The sequence below is a fragment of the Podarcis vaucheri genome (genome assembly GCF_965113315.1).
Source record: "Podarcis vaucheri genome assembly, chromosome: Z".
Classification (NCBI taxonomy): Eukaryota; Metazoa; Chordata; class Lepidosauria; order Squamata; family Lacertidae; genus Podarcis; species Podarcis vaucheri.
This window is the reverse complement of record NC_138758.1, coordinates 33,451,302-33,460,227: the sequence shown is the minus strand read 5'-3', so window position 1 is coordinate 33,460,227 and position 8,926 is coordinate 33,451,302.

The following is an 8,926-nucleotide window of genomic DNA, read 5'->3' as shown; positions in this document are numbered from 1 at the left end:
TTGTAAACCTTACGCAAAGGCAGCTTTTACGCTTTGAGACCCATGGAAAAATAAGCTGGGGTCAGTTTACTTTAGAGTTCAAAAAAATAGAAATAAGCCTTGTCCTGTTGTGTAAGCCTCTTTCTTCCCTTCATCCCTTCTCTCTCTCTCTCTCTCTCTCTCTCTCTCTCTCTCTCTCTCTCTCTCTGTGTGTGTTTCTGTTTGTTTCTATGTTTCCCTCATGACAGAATTGGTTTTTTTCATTTTTAGTAATAGAGTTAATTTTTTAGGTAATAATATCTCAGCTTACCTTTGATATCTCGGCTACTAAATGTGCTTTAAATGTGCTAATTTAAAAAAATGTGCAGTATAGAATCACAGTTTTCTCAATATGCTAAAGATAAATAAAAATGTATTCCTTTTAGACCCCTAAGCAGTGGCAGTTGGCAGGACCATTACCTCGTTCCTCTCTACATACTTCAATCATTATTTCACACATCATATTATCTCAGTAAACCACAAGTTTTAGCTGGTGACATATGACGTTGTTGAAAACCAGACATGGCCACATCCTAGTTGCAGCCCTTTTCAATTCTAACCTATGTTTATGTAGAATGTTCATTTTAGACTGTCACTCTCCATGCCTTTTGAAGTATTTGAACCTCATATATTATATAATACATTGTCTGTTGGGCCTACTTTTTTATAGAATATATTCCTCCTGAGGTACTTAACACTCCAGTCCAATTTATGCTGCTTTCATTTTTACATAGTGCAAAGCTTCTTCAGTCTTAAAAGAAACCCAAATGTACATCTAGTGGTGGGACCCTAGAATTGCCCAAATACTTCCTTCTACAAATCGATAGAATTGAACCTTTGCACTTAATTGTGTTTCTTCTAATGGTGGTTTCTGAGACATGAAGTTGCCCTTCAACTTTTGGCTTTAAAGTGCTTCTGTTTTGTTACCTCAGGAGAGCCTTATCTGAATTTAACCGACCAACTGTGTACTATGTAGAGGAGGTATTTGAAGATGGAACAATCCTTACCAGCTACCATAGGTGTAGCCAAAATTTATTTTAAGGGGGCAGGATTGATGTTGGGGGAGAAGAACTGAGATATTTGTGACACAATTGGTCAGTTAGTTAAGTGCTCATGTTGTTTTTTGCTTTATTTCGGGGAGGGTGCTGCCCCTCCACCAGATATGCCCATGCCAGCTGTTTGTGGGATATGTTCTGGAGAAGAAAAGGCTAAGGTGTAAACTCTAAACAAGTCTGTAGTGGAGTCCTTAAGGCGGTTGGCTGGCACGTTGTGCCAAATATATAGTTTGCTTTCTTTGGACTACATCAGCACAGCCAGGGGCGGGGTATTGTCATCTGGGCAGCCCAGGACTGCCCTGGCTTGTGCCCCAGAGGACCCTTCAGTGCTGCTAATGCAGCAGAATCAACATTAAGGGTGGGTCTTTTTGTGCATAATCCATTTCCTCAGCCTTATTAAGCATGTGCTAGTTGCTGTGACAAGAATAGAAGCAAATGACAGTGGGGAGCTGTTTATAACTTCACTTATGAATTGTCGCTCCATTCTTTAATTTGCTGCAAAGATATATTCCTCATTGGTTTTCCCAGGGAGGATGTTCAGGGACAAAATCTAAGGCACCTCTCAGCTGAATGTGGAAGAGGATCCAGTATTGGGGGGGGGGAAGGTGTAAAATAAGATACCTCCAGAACCAGGGGCCCAAGCAAGGTGGAGAACCGCCTTCCCAACTTTGGGAAGGTGGTTGGAGAAGGGTTCTAGGATACTGCCAGAGCCCTCCTCAAACTACCTTCCCATCTCCTTTCCAAAGCATGGCCAGCTTCTGAGAGCCAGGCGCCTTGCTTGCTTTGCCGCAGTGCGGTATTTTAGAGCTGTGACAGCACTTTCTCTGCACGGGGAGGGCGGACCTGAGGTGGTGCACAATTAAGAAGAGACACTTGAGGGCGCCAATACAGGCTTCTCATAAGGCTCCATTTTATGAAAAATTACGAAGTCCCTCCATTTTGTGTGGCTTTTGGATGCTGCTAGACCCCTTTCCCCCCTTCAGTATTCCAGAAACTTAGTAAGGTCTTGCCTTGCTTTGGGAAGGAGGGAGAGGTTCTGGTATGCTGCCAGAGCCCTGACACATAAACCTTATGTAAAGGCAGTTTTTCGACTTGGAAGCCGCTTCTAGAATAAACTGGGATCATTTACTTCAGAGTTGGAAAAAAATAACAATAAACCTTGCCTCGGCGTTTTCCTCATATCACAGAGTTAGCTTTTAACAATTTGATTAATGGATTTAATTTTTTAGGGAACAATTTGTCACCTTACCTTTGATATCTATACTACTAACTACTTACATAGGTTTAATTATAGAGGAAATGTGCTAATTTAAAACACATTGAGCCAGTGTGGTGTAGTGGTTAAGAGCGGTAGTCATGTAATCTGGGGAACCGGGTTTGCGTCTCCGCTCCTCCAGATGCAGCTGCTGGGTGACCTTGGGCCAGTCACACTTCTTTGAAGTCTCTCAGCCCCACTCACCTCGCAGAGTGTTTGTTGTGGGGGAGGAAGGGAAAGGAGAATTAGCCGCTTTGAGACTCCTGAAGGGGAGTGAAAGGCGGGATATCAAATTCAAACTCTTCTTGTTCTTCTTATCTGAAAGATAAGTTTTTATTTAAAAATTATCTCCTTCAAGCCTACTTCGCACAACATCTTCAGCAAAATTGGTGCCAAACATATAGCTCTGCTATCATTTGGACCACATCAGCAGAACCAAAAGGGTTGAAATCTGGGCAACCCAGAACTGTCCAGATCACTTTAGTGCTGCTAATGCAACAGAACCAACATTAAGTGTGGGTCTTTGCTGTTCATATTCCTTAGTTTTATTGTGCATCTGTTAGCCAGCACGACAAGAACAGAAGCGAGCGGCAAAGGGGGGGGGAGGAGGTGTCTGCAGCATCACTAATGAACCTAGACTCCATTCCATCCTTTATTTTGCTGCAAACATATGTGTGTCATTGGTTTTGTCAGGGCAGGATGCTGGGGGGGGCAGAATCTGAGGCTCCTGTCAGCTGAATGTGGAGCATCCTGTATATGGGGGGAGGGTAGTGTCAAACCACCAGAACAGGGGGCCCCAGGAAGGTGGAGGTCTTCGTACCGGATTTAGGGAAGGCGGTGTGTGAGGGCTCTGGCAGACTCCAGAGCCCTCCGATCTCCTTTCAAAAATACTGTAGGCTTCCCAAAGCTTGGTGCCTTCCTTTTCCGCACTGTGCCGACAGTTTCTCTGCATAAGTCACTGCCAAGCTGAAATGGCACACAGTTAAGAAGATACCCATCAGGGTGCCTATATAGGTTTCTCACAGGGATCCGTTTTATGAAACATAAAAACATACAAGGTTCCTCCATTTTGTGTGACTTTTGGAGCGCAGCTGCCAGAGCCTTGTCGCCCCTTCTGAAAGCTGAAAGCCTAGTAAGTTCTTGCTCAGCTTTGGTAAGAAGAGAAGGGCTCTGCCAGAGCCCTGACACTTGAACCTTATGCAAAGGCAGCTTTTTGTCTTGGAAGCTGCTCCCAGTTCTGTTGAAAGGAAACCAAGGCCATTTACTTCAGGGAAAAGAAATGTCTTCCCCTTTTGTTTAAGCCACTTTCTTCCCTTCTTTCTAATTGTTTGTTTGTATATGTGTTAAAGGTAAGTCAATTATTAACTGTTTTAGACCCCTAAGTAGTAGTAATTGGCAGAATTTCACCCCTTTCACCTCTATATACTTCCTTCCTTATTCCAAATACTGTGTTATATCATTATACAGCGATGGTTTGATGAAAAACTATATAATGATGTTGGATGCCCCACATGGCCCAAACCTACTTGCAGCCCTTTTATTTCTGACCTACATGTTTATGTAGGATGCTCATTTCAGGCGGTCAATCTCCATGCCTTTTCAAGCAGCAGAAAACATAATATATGAAATAATACATTTCCTGTAGGAGCTGCTCCCGTTGCTAGGTATTATTCGTCCTGAGGTACTTAAGGCTTTTACTTGTCCATTATTTCTGTTCTCAGTTTTAATAGCGCTATGCTATTTTGGTCCTTTTAAAAGCACAACTGCATCTCTAGTGGTGGACCCAGAATTGCAATTAGCCTAGTACAAAAGGGTATGATGCAACCTCTGTGCTTAATTGTGGTTCTTCTAATGATGGTTTCTGAGAAATGAATTTGCCCTTCAGTTGTTGACTTTAAAGAGCTTCTATTTCCTTACCTCAAGAGACCCATTCCCTCATCTTAGTTTAACCGACAACCATTGCTTAGTGTTGCCATATTTCAAACAGTGAAAATCTGGATGGAAAAGTTGTTGAGCTTTTCTGGGCAAAATCACTATTTTAATGGAAGAACGGCTGCCATACATCCATAATTTCCTATACATTTTCTGTCCAGATATTCACTGTTTGAAATATGGCAACCCTACCCTAAGCAGGATCAGTTGGCAAGACAATACCCTGTTTGCTTTACATACTTCCATCCTTATTTCAGACATGGTCTTATCTTGGTATACCACAATGTTCAGCTGGTGAAATATCAGAATGTTATAATCCGGACAGAGCCCAACCCTAGTTGAAGTTCTTTTCATTTATGACCTATGTGTATGAAGGATATTCATCTCAGTCTGTCAATCTCAGTGCCTTTTTGAGTAGCTGAACTCCGTATTTGATATAATACATTGCCTATAGGACCTGCTTTTCTTTTGAGCAATCTCTTACTGAGCTACTTAATACTGTTTCATTTCCATTATGCCTGTTCTCACAGTGCTATACTAAAAAAATCAGTTCTAAAAAATGGTACAACCCTAGAATTCCATATAGAGCTTTCCTTGTAAAAAGGTAGAATTGAACCTCTGTGCTTAATTGTGGTTCTTCCAATTTCTGCAAAATGAAGTTGCCCTTTAGCTGTCCGCTTTAAGGACTTCTATTTTGTCACCTCAGGAGAGCCATCCCATTATCTCTCTTTAACCAACATGTCTCTCATTTAGAGGGGATTTGTGAAGACAGAACAATCCTTACCTTCTGCCATGGGTACAGCCAGGATTTATTTCAGGTGGGCAGGATTTTTGTTGTGGGGTGGGGGTGGTGGCAGAACTGAACTATCTGTGACATGATTGGTCAGTTAGTTAAGTATTTTTTTAAAATTTGCTTGATTGGGGGCAACTGCCTCCAGCACCCCCTTGATATGTCCATTCTCGCTACCTTGTGGGATTGCTTCTGAGGAAGAAAAAGCTAAGGAGTGAACCCTACACACAAAAAGAGTGTAGTCCCTAAGGCATATTGCACCTCTCCTTCAGGCAACTCCTGCATCCAGATTGGTGCCAAACATATTATGGTACTCGCCTTTCCTTTGAAGCAAATCAGTGCCGCCAATAGGGTGGGTCTTGTCATTAAGGTAGCCTAGGATTGTCCAGGCTTGGGCCCCAGAGCTTCAGTGCTTCCAATTCAACAGAATCAGCATTATTAAATGTCATTCATTATTGTGCATATCCTTGTGCCTCAACCTTATTATGCATCTGCTAGCTAGCGTGACAAGAACAGAAGCAAGTGGCGGGGGGGAGGTATTATTAAGCTTCACTTATTATTATTAAAGAGTGACTGCAATCTTTATTTTGCTGCAAGGATACATATGCCATTGATTTTGTCAGGGGATGATGTTGGGGGGACAACAAATTCCGAGGCCTCTCTAAGCTGAATGTGGACCGAGATCCTGTTGGGGGGAACACACACATGAAACCAGAAACTTCCAGAACCAGGAGCCCCAGCAAGGTGGTGGACTGCTTACCTGACTTTGGGAAAGCGGTGACAATCTCATTCCCAAAGCAAGGTAAACTTCCCAGATCTAGGCTTCTTGCTCTGCCGCAGTGCGGTATTTGAGAGCTGTGACAGCACTCTCTCTGCACGGGGAGGGCGGACCTGAGGTGGTGCACAATTAAGAAGATCCACTTGAGGGCGCCAACACGGGTTCTCACATTTTATGTAACATTACAAAGGCGCCATTTTATGTAACATTACAAAGTCCTTCCATTTTGTGTGGCTTTTGGAGCACGGTGGGAGGGCTCTGGGATGGTGCCAGAGCCCTGCCTCCCCTTCTGTAAGCCGGAACCTTACTAAGTGCTACCAGAGTCCTGACACATAAGCCTTATGCAAAGGCAGCTTTTCGGCTTGGAAGCCGCAATGAGTCTCATGGAAAAATAAATGGGTAATTTTATTCAGAGTTGGAAAAAAATAAAAATAAACCTTCCTCTTTTCTCTGAGCCTATATTTTCCCTTCTCCCCTTATTTGTGTGTGTGTGTGGGGGGAGTGTTTCTGTGTCTCCTTCCTGTCACAGAATTGGCTTTTTTCATATTTAGTAATAGGATTAATTTTTTAGGGAACAATTTCTCACCTTACCTTTGATATCTATGCTACTGATTGCTTCCATAGCTTCCAGCCATGGCCCAGCCCTACACGGAGCCCTTGTGAAGATAGAATAATCCTTACCTGCTGGCATGGGCATAGGCAGGGTTTATTTTAGGGTATCAGGATTGATGTGGACAACACAATTGTTTCTGTTATTAAGCTTTTTCTTGATTTAGAGGAGGGCAGCTGGTCCCCTGCACTGCCTTGGCTGCGCCCATGCCAGATGCCTTTTGGGCTACCTTTGGGAGAAGAAAAGGCAAAGCAGAAAACCCTACACAAGGTGGTTCTGGCATTTTGTAGGCCTCCTTCTGCTTTCCTTTGGACCACTGTTGCGAGACGAACTGAGCAGCCAGTCTTGTCATCTGGGCAGCCCAGGAGCTCTGCACAAATTGCCTAGGTTTGTGCCCCAGAGGTCCTTTCAGTGCTACTAATGCAACAGAACCAACATTAAGGATGGGTCTTTGTTGTGCATATTCCTTTGCCTCAGCCTTATTACCCATCCGCTAGCTAGTGTGACAAGAACAAATGGAAGTGGCATGGCAGAGGTATATGTAGTTTCACTTAGGAAATGTTTGTCCACTCTTTATTTGCTACAATGATATTTAAGTTATTGGTTTTGACAGGGCATGATGCTGGGGACAAAATCTGAGGCTCCTCTCAGTTGAATGTAGAGGAGGATCCTGTATAGGAGAAAAAAGGCGCAAAACCAAATACCTCCAGAACAGGGGACCCCAGGATGGTGCAGGACTGCTTACCTGACACTGGGAAGGCAGTGGCATGAGCCCTCCCATCTCCTTCTCAAAGCACAGTAAGGTTCCCAAAGCCTGGTGCCTTGCACTGCGCCAGCATTTTTTCTGCATAAGTCACCTCTGAGCTGAAGTGGCGCACATTTAAGAAGATCCACTTGAGGGCGCCAACACAGGTTCTCACATTTTATGTAACATTACAAAGGCGCCATTTTATGTAACATTACAAAGTCCTTCCATTTTGTGTGGCTTTTGGAGTGCAGCATGAGAGCTCTAGGCTGCTGCCAGATCCCTGCCTCCCCTTCTGGAAGCCGGGAAGCTTTGGGAAGGAGGGGCGGGCTCTGGGTTAATACCAGAGCTCCAACATGTAAGCTTTCTGCAAAGGCAGCTATTTGGCTTGGAAGCCGCATTGAGTCCCGTGGAAAAATAACATTGGTTTATTTTCTTCAGAGTCGAACAATATAAAAATAAACCTTGACCTGTGGTTTTTGTGTTTGTTTGTGTGTATATTTGTCTGTAAGTCTGTGTTTCCCTCATGTCACAGAATTGCCTTTTTCACGCTTAATTACAGAATTAGATTTCTGGGAACAATCTCTTACCTTACCTTTGATATCTATGCTACTAACTACTTCTACAGCTTTAATGTTATAGAAAATGTGCTAATTTATAAATAAATAAATAATAAAAAATTATAAATAAATAACCTGTATTGTAGAATCACAGTTGTAATAATATGTTAAAGTTAAGTCATAAACTAAGTCACTACTAAGCAGTAGTGGTTGGAGGTACAATACCTTGTTCGCCTCTACATACTTCCCTCCTTATTTCGGACATCGTCTTATCTCGGTATTCCACGATGTTTAGCTGGTGAAATATCACGATGATGAGAAGGAGACAGAGCTCGGTCCTAGTTGCAGCCATCTTCATTTCTGGTCTTGGTTTTTGTAGGATGCTCATTTCTGTCAAACTCCATGCCTTTTGAAGTGGCAGAAAGTCACAGAACCTACTTTTCTTGTTAGGTTTATTTTTACTGAGGTACTTCATGCTGTTTCCAGTTCATTTTTCCTGTTTTAATTTTTACATAGTGCTATGCTTTTTCAGACCTAAAAAAAATCCTTCATGCATTCCTAGTTGTGGAACCCCAGAATTGCATAGCACCTTCTTTGTACAAAATGTATGATTTAACCTCTGCTCTTAATTGTGTTTCTTCTAATGATGGTTCTTAAGAAATTAAGTTGCCCTTCAGCTTTCAGCTTTTAAAAGAGCTTATTCTGGCACATCCTGCAGTCAAGTTGGTGCCAAACATACAGCTAGGCTTTCTTTTGGACCACATCAGTGTGGCAAAAAGGGGGGTCTTGTCATCTTTCTTGTCCATTTTTCCTTTTCTCATTTTTATATAGTGCTATGCTTTTCCAGTCAATAATCCCAAATGCACCTCTGGTGGTGGAACCCCAGAACTGCATAGAGTCTTCTGCATACTAAAAGGTACTATTGAACCTCTGTGCTTAATTGTAGTTCTTCTAATTATGGTTTCTGAACAATTTGCACTGGCTGCATGTCATGTCGTAGCTCGGATTTCTGTTGGGGGGGCAGGATTATTGTTGGAGAAGCTTGAACTATGCTAACAGTAACATGGCTGGTTGGTTAGTAAAACTTTTTTTTAATTTGCCTGATTTAATAGGGAAGCTGCCCCCCTGCCCCCCTTGGCTACGCTCATTCCTGCTGCCTAGTGGAATATCTTCAGGAGAAGCA